The following is a 6,176-nucleotide window of genomic DNA, read 5'->3' as shown; positions in this document are numbered from 1 at the left end:
AAGAAAAATGGTTTCAAAATTAGTTTTTATATCAATGGGAGAAGTGCTGACCCAGGAACTGTGTTAGATTTCCAGAGTGTTTCTGTTCCATCCCTGGCATCTAACACAAGCTCTTCCATTCTTTTTATAAAGAGATGGAAAGTGGTCCCCCTCCTACTTCAGTCAAAACTAAAAACCTGTTCTTAGCTGTAATCAAGACCATAGCCCAGACATTAATGTTTATTTCTTGCTTTGTGTGTGTGGTAACTAAGATGGGAGAACAGTGGTCCCAGATCCCCAGAGACCCTTCAACAGCTCAGGTGAATTCAAGAAAACCAGAGTCAGAATTTGGCATTTAAAGACTTCCATAATTGGCAAGAAGTGTCTGGTGCTGTGGGGCCCAATATTCAACATTCCGATAGGAAGAGTCACTTGTCTTTGTCAAAGATATTATAAAACAATTACTCACACCTCTGATTGGTGGGGAAATACAAACTATACAGCGCCTAATCCTCACCCTGTGGCAAGTTATCCCAATTTAAAAACCAGACGGGATGACTTGTCCACTGAAGGCCACTGGCCTGCTCTAGAAGTATTATCATGTTGGATTTGTGGGGCTAATGCATATTCAATTTTGCCAGCTAACTGGTCAGGGGGCATGCTATTGGGTACTATCCACCTCTCCTTTTTCTTACTGCCCCTAGCCCAATGTGAATTATTGGGAATCCCAGTTTATAAAGACAAAGTGCTCATTAAAAAGTGCAGATATCTACAGATTGGAAATTAGAAAGATGACAAATGGCCTCCTGAATGCATAATCCTACACTATGGGCCAGCCAATTGGGCAGAAGTTGGGTCCTGGAACTACCAAACCCCAATTTACATGCATAACAGAATTATCTGGCTCCAGGCAGTGGTTGAGATCTTTACTAATGAAATGGTCAAGTTTCTTAATTTATTGGTAGGACAACAAACCAAGATGCTTAATGTTATCTATCAGAATCACCTGGCTCTAGATTACTTACTGGCTATAGGGGGTGGGGGTGGGGCATCTGTGGGTAGTTCAATCTTAGCAACTGTTGTCTACAGATAGATGATAAAGGCAAGGTCATAGAAGAAATAACCAGGAAAATGACTAAAATAGCTCATGTCCCAGTCCAGACTTGGAAGGGATGGAATCCTGGAGAGCTACTTGAGGGATGGTTTTCTTATCATGGAGGATTCAAAACTCTAGTATGAATAGTGCTACTCTTCCTTTGGACCTGCCTCCTCTTATCATGCCTTTTGTCACTAATCATGAGGACAGTTTCTAGCCTAGCAGAAGCTGCCACAGATGGAGGGCACCACACATCTCCTAGCCCTGAGAGGTCATCAGCCCCTGGGCCAAGAAGATCAAGACTTTGGTGCCTTATAAGATTGAAGGCACTTCAAGAGGGCAGACTGAAGAGGAAAATATAAAACTTACACTCAGAAATCACTTCATGTTAGTTCTGCTTCTGTAGAATATGCTTGGTGTGCCAAGATAGGAACAAGATGACCTAGCAATCGACTATTACCATAAGATGTTCTGATAAGTATGGAATGTTCTATTCCTGTTTCTTTGAATTTCTGTTTGGCAATTTCCTGCACAGAATGCATAGTGTGAGGCAAGCAAAAGTAACGCCATGGCAGGCAGCTAAGATTAGGAGTAGCTTTCGCTTAACACTGATCGCTGTTTGCCAATTAGGAAATTAGGAATGGGGCGAAAACCCCCGGGAAAGTTCCGCCCGTGCGAAAGTTTTGACCAATGAAATTGCTTTGCAAACTTGTAACCAATCCACTTAAACCAGCTACCAACGGCATGTGCTCACCCTATAAATTTGTGTAATAGCTTGGGCTCAGGGCTCTCTGACCTGCACCACTGCGTTGGATGCGGCAGAGGGCCCTGGCTCGAGTCAGTAGTAAACTTCCTCTTTTTGCCAGTTGCATTGTCTTGGAAGCCTTCTCTCTTCCCGCTCGGTAATTCGGACATCAGGCATAACATTTGGGGGCTCTTCCGGGATCCCTTGACCAGGGGAAGTGAACACTTCCAGGACAGAGGGGAAGGATAGATAATAGCACTGGTGCTCAGGAAAACTCAGGGGGCCCGAAAACCCAGCGCTGTGTTGTCGGCTGTCGTTTGTCTGTCCGTGTGTTTGTCTTTGGCTCTCTGTGTTTGTGTGTGTGCCCGCATTGTCTCAGGCAGGACAGGAAAGTCCAGTGTAAATCCGAGGCCCTGCTGTGAAGCAGGAAGGTATCTGGCACAGGAGAAAGCTTTCTGTGTTGTCAGCCGACATTTGTCTGTCCGTGTTTGTCTTTGGCTCTCCGTGTTTTTGTGTGTACTGGCATTGTCTCTGGTCTCGTTCCTACTCTTTTCAGGAGTTTCAGTGAACAGGCGAATGGTTGTGGGTGCAACTGATGAGTCCCGGCCAGGGCTACACTCTGGCAGACTCTGAAGGCCCTACTATAAGTGAGCCTCAGTAACTAGAGCCCGACCAGGTGAAACTCTCCTTTCACTACGATTGTCAGCAGCTGTTGCAGGTGCTCTTCACCACAGAAGAATGGGAGTGAATTGTGGCAGAAGCATGGAAATGGATCCCAGGGGCTGATGGGAGGCCAACTGCCCAGCCTCATCTCATGGATGAAGAGTTTCCTCTGTTGCGCCTAACTGGGATTTTGAGTGAGTGGAAGGTAGGGAGCATCTCCAAGTGTACCGCCAGACTCTGATGACTGGCCTGCGGGCCACAGCAAGGAAACAGACAAATTTGGCAAAGGTAAATTTAGTAAGCAAGAGCCCACTGAGAGCCCGACAGCCTTCCTAGAGAGGCTGATGGAAGCTTTCAGGGAATATACACCTATGGACCCCCAGGCTGAGGAGTCACGCGCTGCAGTTCTGTTAGCGTTTGTAAGTCAGGAGGAAATTACAAAAGATAGAGGGATTGGGAGAACAGACAATACATAGAGTGAGGGAAAACCGGAAGAACCAGAGGGATTGTTGCCCATATTCTTTTTGCGGGGATAAAAGCTGGAACAGAATTGAGGGAACCTTGAGACCCCTGGACGAGAGAAAAAGAGAAACCAAAAAGGCAGGCCCTAAAGAAAGATCAGTTCGCCTACTGCAAGGAACAGGGGCACTGGATAACGAGTGCCCTAAGAGGGACCCAAGGAGAGGAATGACCCAGAGAGAGAAAATCTCCCCTAGAACTCGAGTTCTATATGTGGGGGAAGACAGTGGCTGGGGGAGTCAAGACTCGGTACCCCTCCCCGAGTCCTGAGTAACCATACATGTGGAGGGGAAACTGTTGGCTTCATGGTAGATACTGGTGCCTAACACTCTGTTTTAAATAAAAAACTGGGACCAATGTCTAAGAAAACCAGCTTGGTGCAAGGAGCCACGGGGACAAAAAGATATTATTGAACCACAGAACGAAAAGTAGATCTGGGGACCCACCAGGAGTCCCATTCGTTTTTGGTGATACCAGAATGCCCAGTCCCTCTACTTGGAAGAGACTTGTTGACTAAAGTTAATGCTCAGATTCATTTTGGCCGATGGCAATCCCTGTGGATATGTTGGATAATTGCAGTCAGGAGGAACTGGAAAATTCTGCTGAGGATTTCATGTTAGATCTGAGGTGTGGGGACCCTGAAAATCCGGAATGTTTTCCTATTAGCCTGTCAAATGTAGGCTTTGTACCTCTCTATGGTGGAGATCAGACCCAGAAAGTTCTTGCTCTTTTTGCAGCTGAGGACTCACTCACAGCTGTGGCACTTTACCTTGCTGATCAGTGGTGGGCTATTGATGATATTGTGAAAACATCTCTCCCTTCTGGAGGGGGGCTTAAGCAAGTGAGAACTCTTGGGGAGAGAGTGGTTAAAGCAGGAAATGGAGAGAAATGAGATCCCATTCCTGTATCATAGCAGTACTGATTATGCTAAGATTCTGTGGAAGAAAGGAGAGGCCATTGGGTTTTATTCAGTGAAGTCTACAGAGCTGGGGGAATGACAGTCATGGATGGACTTGGACAGCTGATACATGTCTTATCCCTAGCCTTAAGAGATGAATAAATACCCGTTGGCCTGGGCTGAAATGGCAGGGATGGGACTGGCCAAACAGACATCTGGTCATCATTGAGCTAAAGGCCTAGGCAACTCCTGTAAGGGTGAGACAGTACCCCATGAGCCAGGAAGCTGGGCGGGGGATCCCTCCCCACATTTAACATCTCATGGATGCCGGAATTCTCAAGCGGTGCCAATCCCCTTGGAACACACCCTTACTGCCAGTGAAGAAGTCAGGGGGGACAGACTCGAGAAGTCAACAAACGGGTGAGTGATATACACCCCACTGTCCCTAACCCGTATACCCTCCTGAGCAGTTTGCTGCCTGAGTACACTTGGTACACTGTGTTGGACTTGAAAGATGCCTTTTTCATCCTACCCCTGGCGGCCCAGAGCCAGGAGATATTTGCCTTTGAGTGGACCGAGGGGGAAGGCCAACCGGTACCCGCCTCCCACAGGGGTTCAAGAGCTCCCCTACCTTGTTTAATGAGGCTCTGAGTGAGGACCTCTATGAATATCGGACTTGCCACCCAGAGGTCCTTCTGCTACACAAATAGCCCAGCAAGAGGTCACCTATTTGAGATATAAGATCAGGCAGGGGCAAAGGTGACTAACCCAGGCCATGAAGGAAACAATATTGCAGATACCAGAGCCCAAGACCCCCCGCCAGGTGAGAGAGTTTATGGGGACTGTTGGATATTGCAGACTGTGGATAATGGGGTTTGCTGAGAAGGCCCGGCCCTTATATGAGGGAAGCAAAGAGACCCCAAACTGGACTTGGACTGAGCCAATGAAACAGGCTTTCCAGACACTCAAATGGGCCCTACTAGAAGCCCCAGCCCTTGCCCTGCCTAACCCAAATAAGCCATTCCAGCTGTTTGTAGCTCCATGATTGCAGTGAGATACTGGTGGAGGCCCTGGCAGCACGAAAAGACTTAATTGATGTACCCCTAGACAACAGTGAGCTAGTATGGTTCACCGATGGGAGCAGCTATGTAAAAGGTGAGCAAAGGAAAGCTGGAGCCACCGTGGTAGAAGAGTACAGTTGGGAATATGGCTCCGTGAAGTTTTATGCACTGTGTGGCTTTGGTGGGGTCTTAAGTTGTGGTCTGACACACACTGCTGTTGTTCCTCTGGATTTAGTGAAATGCCATATGCAGGTGGACCCACAGAAGTACAAGGGCATTTTTAATGGATTTTCAGTTACACTCAAAGAGGATGGTTTCCGTGGTTTGGCCAAAGGATGGGCCCTGATCTTCATTGGCTACTCCCTGCAGGGGCTCTGCAAGTTTGGCTTTTATGAAGTCTTCAAGGTTTTGTATAGCAACATGCTTGGAGAGGAGAATGCCTATCTGTGGCGCACATCACTGTATTTGGCTGCCTCTGCCAGTGCTGAATTCTTTGCTGACATTGCTCTTGCTCCTATGGAAGCTGCTAAGGTTTGAATTCAAACCCAACCAGGTTATGCTAACACTCTGAGGGATGCAGCTTCCAAAATGTATAAGGAAGAAGGCTTAAAGGCGTTCTACAAGGGGGTTGCTCCTCTTTGGATGAGACAGATACCATACACCATAATGAAGGTTGCCTGCTTTGAACGTACTGTTGTCGATTCCGTGGTGTCTGTGTTGAATAAAGAGAAGGGTAGCAGTGCCTCTCAGGTCCTCAAGAGACTTGGATTTAGAGGTGTATGGAAGGGACTCTTTGCCCGCATCATCATGATCAGCACTCTGACTGCACTATAGTGGTTTATCTATGATTCTGTGAAGGTCTACTTCAGGCTCCCTCGCCCTCCTCCCCCTGAGATGCCACAGTCTCTGAAGAAGAAGCTTGGGTAAACTCAGTAGATAAATGAAAGCAAATATGGACTGAATCTGCGTGTTGATCAGTGTTTGAGGAAAATGCAAATGGACGAGAGATAATCCAGGCTTACAAAGCATGCCAGCTGATGAGGACAGGGATAAGGCAGCACACGGGAATGAGGTACCGAGGGGAAGAGCCACGGCAACACTGGGAGATAGATTTCACTGAGGTGAGGCCAGGCAAGTACAGGTATCGCTATCTGTTGGTTCTGGTAGATACCTTCTCAGGGTGGGTGGAAGCCTTCCCCGATAAGGGAGAGACAG

The 6,176-nt window shown here is 47.4% G+C and overlaps 1 pseudogene; it reads left to right on the top strand.

Annotated features, from left to right (window-relative positions):
- The first annotated feature begins 3,546 nt into the window (after window positions 1-3,546).
- Window positions 3,547-5,956, top strand: LOC136148371 (solute carrier family 25 member 3 pseudogene; annotated as a pseudogene).
- The last annotated feature ends 220 nt before the right edge of the window (window positions 5,957-6,176 follow it).

The sequence above is a fragment of the Muntiacus reevesi genome, chromosome 1 (assembly GCF_963930625.1).
Source record: "Muntiacus reevesi chromosome 1, mMunRee1.1, whole genome shotgun sequence".
NCBI lineage: Eukaryota > Metazoa > Chordata > Mammalia > Artiodactyla > Cervidae > Muntiacus > Muntiacus reevesi.
The sequence above is the reverse complement of the archived record's forward strand: the minus strand, read 5'-3'. Positions and strand labels throughout refer to the sequence as shown.